The sequence below is a fragment of the Rhinopithecus bieti genome, unplaced genomic scaffold (genome assembly GCF_001698545.2).
Source record: "Rhinopithecus bieti isolate Rb0 unplaced genomic scaffold, ASM169854v2 scaffold_70890, whole genome shotgun sequence".
In the NCBI taxonomy this organism is placed as follows: Eukaryota; Metazoa; Chordata; class Mammalia; order Primates; family Cercopithecidae; genus Rhinopithecus; species Rhinopithecus bieti.
The window spans coordinates 901647-911427 of NW_016827312.1; the positions used below are offsets into that span (position 1 = coordinate 901647).

At 42.8% G+C, this 9781-nt stretch overlaps 1 protein-coding gene across 1 annotated transcript in view; it reads right to left on the reverse strand.

The window, feature by feature from the left end:
- HYAL4 (hyaluronidase 4) overlaps positions 1-6827 on the reverse strand; it is a 43374-nt gene extending 36547 nt beyond the window's left edge. The window contains exons 1-2 of the mRNA XM_017863762.1: positions 6302-6827; positions 3873-3942 (exon numbers count right to left, since the gene is read on the reverse strand). The gene's annotated coding sequence lies outside the window, so the exon portion shown is untranslated. The remainder of the gene's footprint in view (positions 1-3872; positions 3943-6301) is intronic.
- Between the last annotated feature and the right edge of the window lie 2954 nt (positions 6828-9781).

The window sequence follows — 9781 nt, forward strand, 5'->3', positions numbered from 1 at the left end:
AAACAACCCCATCAAAAGTGGGCAAAGGATATAAACAGAAACTTCTCAAAAGGTGACATTTATGCGGTCAACAAACATGAAAAAAAGCTCATCATCACCGGTCATTAGAGAAATGTAAATCAAAACCACAATGAATTACCATCTCACACCAGTTAGAATGGCAATCATTAAAAAGTCAGGAAACAACAGATGCTGCATAGAATGTGGGGAAATAGGAACACTTTTACACTGTTGGTGGGAGCATAAATTAGTTTAACCATTGTGGAAGACAGTGTGGAGATTCCTCAAGGATCTAGAACCAGAAACACCAATTGACCCAGCAATCCCATTACTGGGTATATACCCAAAGGATTATAAATCATTCTACTATAAAGACACATCAACATGTATTTATTGCAGCACTATTCACAACCGTGAAGACTTGGAACCAACCCAAATGCCCATCAATGATAGACTGGATAAAGAAAATGTGGCACATATACACCATGGAATACTATGCAGCCATAAAAAGGAATGAGTTCATGTCCTTTGCAGGGACATGAATGAAGTTGGAAACCATCATTCTCAGCAAACTAACACAGGAAGAGAAAACCAAACACCGCATGTTCTCACTCCCAAGTGGGAGTCAAACAATGAGAACACATAGACACAGGGAGGGGAACATCACATACAGGGGCCTGTAAGGGGGCAGAGGGCTGGGGGAGGGACAGCATTGGGAGAAATACCTAATGTAGATGACGGGTTGATTGGTGCAGCATACCACCATGACACATGTACACCTATGTAACAAATCCACACATTCTGCAGACATATCTGCAGAACTTAAAATATAATTTTAAAAAACTTTGTTGAAACATCAAATGTAGTATTTAACTAATCATTAATTTGCATGTATTTTTTAAAAGATCATTAGATAATTTGTTGTCTGCTTTGTTTTTCTATTCACATGGTGTGAGAACTGTGTTGCACTTGGATCTTAGTAAAGTAAGTTGAGTTCCTGCATTATTTCATAGCAACATATATTAACCCTAAATGTGAAGAAATACTTTTCATACAAATACTTTTAATTCTTTAAAATAAGTTTATTTGTCCAAGACTGCTAATTGCATGCAGTCTAATTACACAAACCTTGTAACTTCAAAATGTTTCACAATAGGTTTTAATTTCCAGATGTAATCTTGAGAGAATTTCCTAATACAATAAGGAAATTTGGAAATGTTCCAATCATAGATTTTGGGTTAGACTAAGGATGCAATAAGGTCGTTCTGGAATTCTCTTGACAAAGGCAGAGGAACTCCAGCCTAGGATCGTAGCCAGTTCTTGAACCACCCGGTATATTCTATCAGAGAAATATTGCTCCTTGGAGAATGAGATTTAGATTTTTCACATATTCATGAAAAGACAGAGCACGGGATTCATGCATTTGGGCCTATTATGAACATTAGGCCCATGCTTAGTACTTAGGTAAAGAGACTTCAGTCTATGAACAAGACAACTAGAGGTTGTTCTTGTTAGAAATTCACAGTATCTGTAATTCTATTATAAGTAGAGTGGCGCGGTGGCTCACGCCTGTAATCCCAGTACTTTGGAAGGCCGAGGCCGAGGACTGCTTGATTCCAGGAGTTAGAGACCAGCTTGAGCAACATGGCAAAAACCTGTCTTTACAAAAAAATTAGCCAGTGGGTGGTGCGTTCCTGTGGTTCCAGATACTTGGGAGGCTGAAGTGGGAGGATCATCTGAGCCCACAAGTTCAAGGCTGCATTGAGCAGTGATCGTGCCACTGCACTCCATCCTGAGTGACAGAGTGAGACCCTGTCTCAACAACAACAAAAATCTAAGTATTCATATTTCAACAAGAGCTCTTCTTTCCATCATCAAACTAATTCTAATTTACAAGCAAGGCTGAAATAAATCATGTGACTAAGCTCTCTTAGATATTACTACAATTGTATTGCATTTATCAGTACAATAAGTATCTCAAGTAACAATGATTCTAACATGTGTCACATCCGTTGGAAGAATTCCCAAAGCTTTGAAACAAACGGGTAAATCCAGTGTCACTCTAATTCTACCTGACTGGTATGTAAGAGGGTTGCATGCTCCTACGTAAGATAAAATGTATGAGAAATATAGAAAGGAAAGTTTTGTATAAACAGGTGAAATAGAGAATCAAGTTTTTTGTCTGTTTGTTTGTTTATTTGTGATAGAGTCGGGCTCCATCGCCCAGATTGGAATGCAGTAGCAAGATCTCAGTCCACTGCAGTCTCCGCCTCCTGTGTTCAAGCAATTCTCCTGCCTCAGCCTCCTGAGTAGCTGGGACTACAAGAACGTTCCACCACACCCTGCAGCAAACCAAGTATTATGAAGATGATTCAAGTCAGCATGTCTATGAAGGAACAAAAGTTTTGTCTTAAAAGGTTTCCTTTTTGTTTTGTTTATGTACATTGTTTTAAAAAAGAAAGCCTGGACCAGTTGCCATGGCTCACACCTGTAATCCCAGCACTTTGGGAGGCCAAAACGGGCCAATCACTTGAAGCCAGGAGTTCAAGACCAGGCTGGCCAACATGGTGAAACCCTGTTTGTACCAAAAAATACAAAAATTAGCCTGGCGTGGTAGTGGGTGCCTGTAATCCCAGCTACTTAGGAGCTGAGACAGGAGAATCACTTGAACCCGGGAGGCAGAAGTTGCAGTGAGCCAAGATCATGCCACTGCACTCCAGCTTGGGTGACAGAGAGACCCTGTCTCAAAGAGAGAGAGAAAGAGAGAGAGAGAGAGAGACTGTACATTAGTTATTCAGGTACTCAGGATCTAGAGATAACAAGTTTTATTAGCTCATAATTTTTCAAATTTTCACTTTATATACCTACATACAGTCATATACATAGTCACTAAACAGCATTTTCCGCATCATTATTACATTTCTCAACTTTAAGATTTCTCTTTAATAGGTTGAATGATTTAAGATTTACCTTTCTTGTACTGTTTTGGTACTTGTTCTTTCTTTTCTGGAAAATCTAAATCTATCCATATGTACATATATGTATATGTTTATTTATCTTCTCTCCAATTACTAAGATCTTTTTTGAAATGCCAGATGATTGTTATCTCTAAATATTCAGTCACTTTAACAATATTTGGAAAGAAAATGTACAACCCAGTTTTACAATAAAAAATCATCCACTTTTTGAGCCCTTTTAAATGTTGCATGCTTCCTAAAATCTGCAATACTTATTCCAACAAACAGTCCTCTTGTATTGACCATCATGGTACATACAACTATAAAATTAGGTATGAAAAACATGCTTCATTGAAGATGTTGTGAAAGTAAAATCTTTGTCAAAATATGCACTTATACTTTAATGGAAAACATTTATGTTTATACAGTTAGCTTGAGGAATGCTTCACATCTATTGATTCAAAAAAATATTAAAGTTGTGGCTCTCTCATAAAGTCATGTGTTCTTATGGCTTATTTGTAGTTAATTGACTAACCTGCTTCATGGAATACATTTTGATGTGATCACAAGTTCGGGTTAGTAATGCAATCACAGAAACTATGCACACACACAAAAAAATGAAGAAAGCCTTGAGTAGTCATTAAAGTGGGAATTATCTTCAAAGGTAGATTTATAATAAATAAAAAGTTAACTGAAATTTAGCTCATAAATATCAGTGACAAATGTGTATTTTAGGCTGCTTGGTTCATAAAAACAAACTCACATTTCAAAAGGTACTGCATTTGAAAATTAAGTAAAGTTAGGCTACAAAAGAAATTGAGCATTCCAAGAAATTAATATTGGCTTTTTTCTAACTCTTCAAATTTCTAAAACAATTAAAAAAATTTTACAAACAAGAAAAAAAGTCTATTTTACCTTTGCTTTTGTTTGTTGCTGGTCCTTTAGTCACCTTGTGCAAATCAGAGGTTGAATGGCAAAGGATGCCCTGTCCGCGGTTCAGACATGTTATTACAGGGGTGACTCAGTCCTCCAAGTTAAACTGGAGGCTTGCATTAAATCTCTTTATAACCAAAGTCAGTTCTCTTAAAAGCATCTTGGTATACATGCCCATTGCTTTCTGAAAATACCCAGTTTAAATTCACTAACTTAAGACGTAAGAAAAAAACTTTGACTCTTTTGTTCGAAAATAAGGAAGAAAAGAAAACTGTATACGTAAGACTTCCAGAATAAAGAGAAAAAAGGGGGTCAAGTGCTTTGTGTACTAAAGCATGTATTATCATTATCATTATTATTTTTTAGACAAAGTCTCACTCTGTCGCCTAGGTGGAGTGGAGTTGTGCAATCTCAGCTCACTGCAACCTCCATCTGCCGGGTTCAAGCGATTCTCCTGCCTCAGCCTCCCGAGTGGGACTACAGGCGCGTGCCACCATACCCGGCTAATTTTTTTGTATTTTTAATAGAGACAGGGTTTCACCATGTTATCCAGGATGGTCTTGATCTCCTGATCTTGTGATCTGCCTGCCTTGGCCTCCCAAAGTGCGGGGATTACAGGCGTGATGATAATGGAATCATTGACTCTTATTAGAGTATTAGGTATCATCCTGAGTAAATACAACATGAATTTACTAGACCTAATGGCTCAAGATGGTGAACTGAACATGTGCATTTATTTACTGTGTCATTTTCAGCACCTATGATTAGAAAAAAGTACACTATAAAGCTGAAAATGAAAAGGGAACATGACTCAAAGACTGAAAACAACTAGAAGTATACCTCAGAAATTTTTTTAAAAGTAGAAAGACAAAAACAAACAAAACTCATAGTAGAAATTTATTCTAGGAGATCATGGCAGACAAGAGGCAGGATTAGACTGCAGCTCTCACGTGGACAGATAGAGCAGTGTGTGGAGACTTGCATCGTGAACCTTTGCTCCAGAACAACTGTAGAAATTAACCAGGAAAGCTGAGAGACCCCACAGACCCTCTGAAGGAAGCAGATTGCTCCTGGAGGACCCAGGAGACACCCCAAATACAGCCCAAGCTGTGGAAGTAGGAAATGGAGATTGTCCGCCCCCAAACACACACCCTCAGTGGGGAACCTTAAGGTCTAGATCACGGGAGAAGATTCTGACCTTACCTGGAGCTGGGTCAATTTAGAGAGCTGAGTGAAATACAGAGGTAGAGGAAGCAGCAGGAAAAGTCCTATGGGCTCTCTGAGTCCCCTGGAAAGCTAGTTCTGCCTTGTCTCATAGGGGTCCTTAGGGAGAGCTGCCAGAGGTATTTGGAACAGACTACAGGGAAAAGTAAACTTCCAGCTGAACTTTGTAACAATTCCAACGGAATGTGAAGTCTTCTGTCCAGACCTAGGGAGAGAGTGTGAATCTGGTGTGCAGACTCCACAGACAGGGAGGCACGAAAGTCCGGTTTGCTTTCACAGCTACGAGGCTGGTAGTCTGGGGCAAGTTCTCAGCCCTGCTTGCCCACTGCTTGGAAACAGACTCGGTGCTGTTTGAGAGGGCAAGGTGGGAGTGAGACTGGCCTTTTGGGTTATGTGAGAGCTGGGTGAGGCCTATGACTGCCAGTTTTCCCCCACTCCCCTGACAACCTGCATGACACAGCAGAGGCAACCCTAATCCTCCTGGGACTATAACACCATTGGCCTGGGAAGCATAACCCCATCCCCCACAGCAGCTGCCATAAGACCCACCCAAGGAGAGTCTGAGCTCACACACGCCTAGCCCTGCCCCCACCTGATGGTCCTTCCCTACCCACCCTGGCAGCTGAAGACAAAGGGCATATACTCTTGGGAGTTCTAGGGCCCTGCCCACTGCCTGATGCCCCTATGCTACTACAGCTGATATTCTCTTCAAAGTGCCACCTCCCGGCAGGAGGCCAATACAAAAATAGTGCATTAAGCAACCAAAACTAAGAACCCTCACAGAGTCCATTTCACCCCTCTGCCACCTCCACCAGAGCAGGTGCTGGTATCCACGGCTCAGAGACCTGCAGATGGTTTACATCACAGGACTCTGTGCAGACAACCCTCAGTGCCAGCCTGAAGCCTGGTAGACCACCTAGGTGGCTATATCCAGAAGAGGGATAACAATCACTACTATAACAATCACTACTAGCTCTCTGGAAACCACATCCACAGGAAAAGGGGGAGAATACTACAGCAAGAGAACATCCCGTGCATCAAAAAAATCTGAACAGCAGCCTTGAGCCTTATACCATCCCTCTGACATAGCCAACCCAAGTGAGAAGGAACCAGAAAAACAATTCTGCTAATATGACAAAACAACTTTCTTTAACACCCCCCCCCAAAAAAAAATTACACTAGCTCACCAGCAATGGCTCCAAACCAAGAAGAAATTCCTGATTTTCCTGAAAAAGAATTCAGAAGGTCAGCTAATTAAGGAGGCATCAGAGAAAGGTGAAGTCCAATGTAAGGAAATTTTAAAAAATGATACAAGAAATGATGGGAGAAATCTTCAGTGAAATAGATGGCATAAATAGCCAGGCACGGTGGCTCACCCCTGTAATCCCAACACTTTGGGAGACTGAGGCAGGCGGATCACTTGAGGTCAGGAATGCAAAACCAGTCTGGCCAATATGATGAAATCCCATCTCTACTAAAAATATAAAAATTAGCTGGGCGTGATGGCATGCTCCTATAGTCCCAGCTTCACAGGAAGTTGAGGCAGGAGAATCACTTGAACCCAGGAGGTAGAGGTTGCAGTGAGCTGAGATCACACCACTATACTCTAGCCTGGGCAACAGAGCAAGACTTCATCTCAAAAAAACAAAACAAAACAAAACAAAGCAAAACAAAAAGGAGGGGGGAAGAAATAGATAGCATAAATAAAATAAAAAACTATCGAAACTGGAAGATGGCCAAATAGGAACAGCTCCAGTCTGCAGCTCCCAGCGTGATTGACACAGAAGATAGGTGATTTCTGCATTTCCAACTGAGGTACCTGGTTCATCTCACTGGGACTGGTTGGACAGTGGGTGCAGTCCACAAAGGGTGAGCTGAAGCAGGGTAAGGCTTTGCCTCACCAGGAAAGCACAAAGGATTGGGGGATTTCCCTTTCCTAGCCAAGGGAAGCTGTGACATCTGGAAAAACAGGCCACTCCTGCCCAAATACTGTGCTTTTCCCAAGGTCTTAGCTGTTAGGCCTCTGAGTCCAAGCTAAGCCATCATATCCCCCATATCCCCTGTGACCTGCACGTATACATCTAGATGGCCTGAAGCAATTGAAGATCCACAAAGGAAGTGAAAATAGCCTTAACTGATGACATTCCACCATTGTGATTTGTTTCTGCCCCAGGTTAACTGATAAATGTACTTTGTAATCTCCCGCATCCTTAAGAAGCTTTTTGAAATTCTCCCCACCCTTGAGAATGTACTTTGTGGGATCCACCCCCTGCCCACAAAACATTGCTCCTAACTCCACCGCCTATCCCAAAACCTGTAAGAACTAATGATAATCCCACCACCCTTTGCAGACTCTCTTTTCGGACTCAGCCTGCCTGCACCCTGGTGAAACAAACAGCCTTGTTGCTCACACAGAGCCTGTTTGGTGGTCTCTTCACATGGACGCATGAGACATTAGCAACCTGCAGACAAGGTGATTCTCTCCCATGCCTGGCTCAGTGTGTCCAACGTCCACAGAGCCTTGCTCACTGCTAGTGCAGCAGTCTGAGATTGACCTGTGAGAAGGCAGCCTGGCTGGGGGAGGGGCATCTGCCACTGCTGAGGCTTGAGTAGGTAAACAAAGCAGCCAGGAAACATGAACTGGGTGGAGCCCACTGCAGGGCAACAAGGCCTGCTGCCTCTAGACTCCGCCTCTGTGGGCAGGACATAGCTCAAAAAAAGGCAGCAGACAACTTCCGCAGACTTAAATGTCCCTATCTGACAGCTCTGAAGAGAGCAGTGGTTCTCCCAGCACTGTGTTTGAGCTCTGAACACAGATTGCCTCCTCAAGTGGGTCCCTGACCCCCATGTAGCCTATCTGGGAGACACCTCCCAGTAGAAGTGGACAGACACCTCATATAGGCAGCTGCCCCTCTGGGACGAAGCTTCCAGAGAAAGGATCAGGCAGCAATATTTGCTGTTCTGCAGCCCCCGCTGGTAATATCCAGGCAAACAAGGTCTGGAGTGAAACTTCAGCAAACTCCAACAGACCTGCAGCTGAGGGACCTGTTAGAAGGAAAACAAACAGAAAGGAATAACATCAACATCAAGAAAAAGGTCATCTACACCAAAACCCCATCTGTAGGTCACCAACATCAAAGACCAAAGGTAGATAAAACCACAAAGATGGGGAGAAACCAGAGCAGAAAAGCTGAAAATTCTAAAAATCAGAGCACCTCTTCTCCTCTAAAGGATCGCAGCTCCTCGCCAGCAACNTGCTCACTGCTAGTGCAGCAGTCTGAGATTGACCTGTGAGAAGGCAGCCTGGCTGGGGAGGGGCATCTGCCACTGCTGAGGCTTGAGTAGGTAAACAAAGCAGCCAGGAAACATGAACTGGGTGGAGCCCACTGCAGGGCAACAAGGCCTGCTGCCTCTAGACTCCGCCTCTGTGGGCAGGACATAGCTCAAAAAAAGGCAGCAGACAACTTCCGCAGACTTAAATGTCCCTATCTGACAGCTCTGAAGAGAGCAGTGGTTCTCCCAGCACTGTGTTTGAGCTCTGAACACAGATTGCCTCCTCAAGTGGGTCCCTGACCCCATGTAGCCTATCTGGGAGACACCTCCCAGTAGAAGTGGACAGACACCTCATATAGGCAGCTGCCCCTCTGGGACGAAGCTTCCAGAGAAAGGATCAGGCAGCAATATTTGCTGTTCTGCAGCCCCGCTGGTAATATCCAGGCAAACAAGGTCTGGAGTGAAACTTCAGCAAACTCCAACAGACCTGCAGCTGAGGGACCTGTTAGAAGGAAAACAAACAGAAAGGAATAACATCAACATCAAGAAAAGGTCATCTACACCAAAACCCCATCTGTAGGTCACCAACATCAAAGACCAAAGGTAGATAAAACCACAAAGATGGGGAGAAACCAGAGCAGAAAAGCTGAAAATTCTAAAAATCAGAGCACCTCTTCTCCTCTAAAGGATCGCAGCTCCTCGCCAGCAACGGAACAAAGCTGGATGGAGAATAACTTTGGCGAGTTGACAAAAGTAGGCGTCAGAAGGTCAGTAATAACAAACGTCTCCGAGCTAAAGGAGGGTGTTTGAACCCATCGCAAGGAAGCTAAAAACCTTGAAAAAAGACTAGATGAATGGCTAACTACAATAAACAGTGTGGAGAAGACCTTAAATGACCTGATGGAGCTGAAAACCATGGCACGAGAACTTTGCAACACATGCACAAGCTTCGATAGCCAATTTGATCAAGTGAAAGAAAGGGTATCAGTAATTGAAGATCAAATTAGTGAAATAAAGTGAGAAGACAAGGTTAGAGAAAAAAGAATAAAAAGAAATGAACAAAGCCTCCAATAAATATGGAACTATGTGAAAAAAAACAAACCTAAGTTTATTTGGTGTACCTGAAAGTGATGGGGAGAATGGAACCAAGCTGGAAAACAGTCTTCAGGATATTATCCAGGAGAACTTCCCCAACCTAGCAAGGCAGGCCAATATTCAAATTCAGGAAATACAGAGAACAGCACAAAGATACTCCTCGAGAAGAGCAATCCCAAGACACATAATTGTCAGATTCACCAAGGTTGAAATGAAGGAAAAAGTGTTAAGGACAGCCAGAGAGAAAGGTCGAGTTTCCAACAAAGGGAAGCCCATCAGACTAACAGTGGATCTCTCAG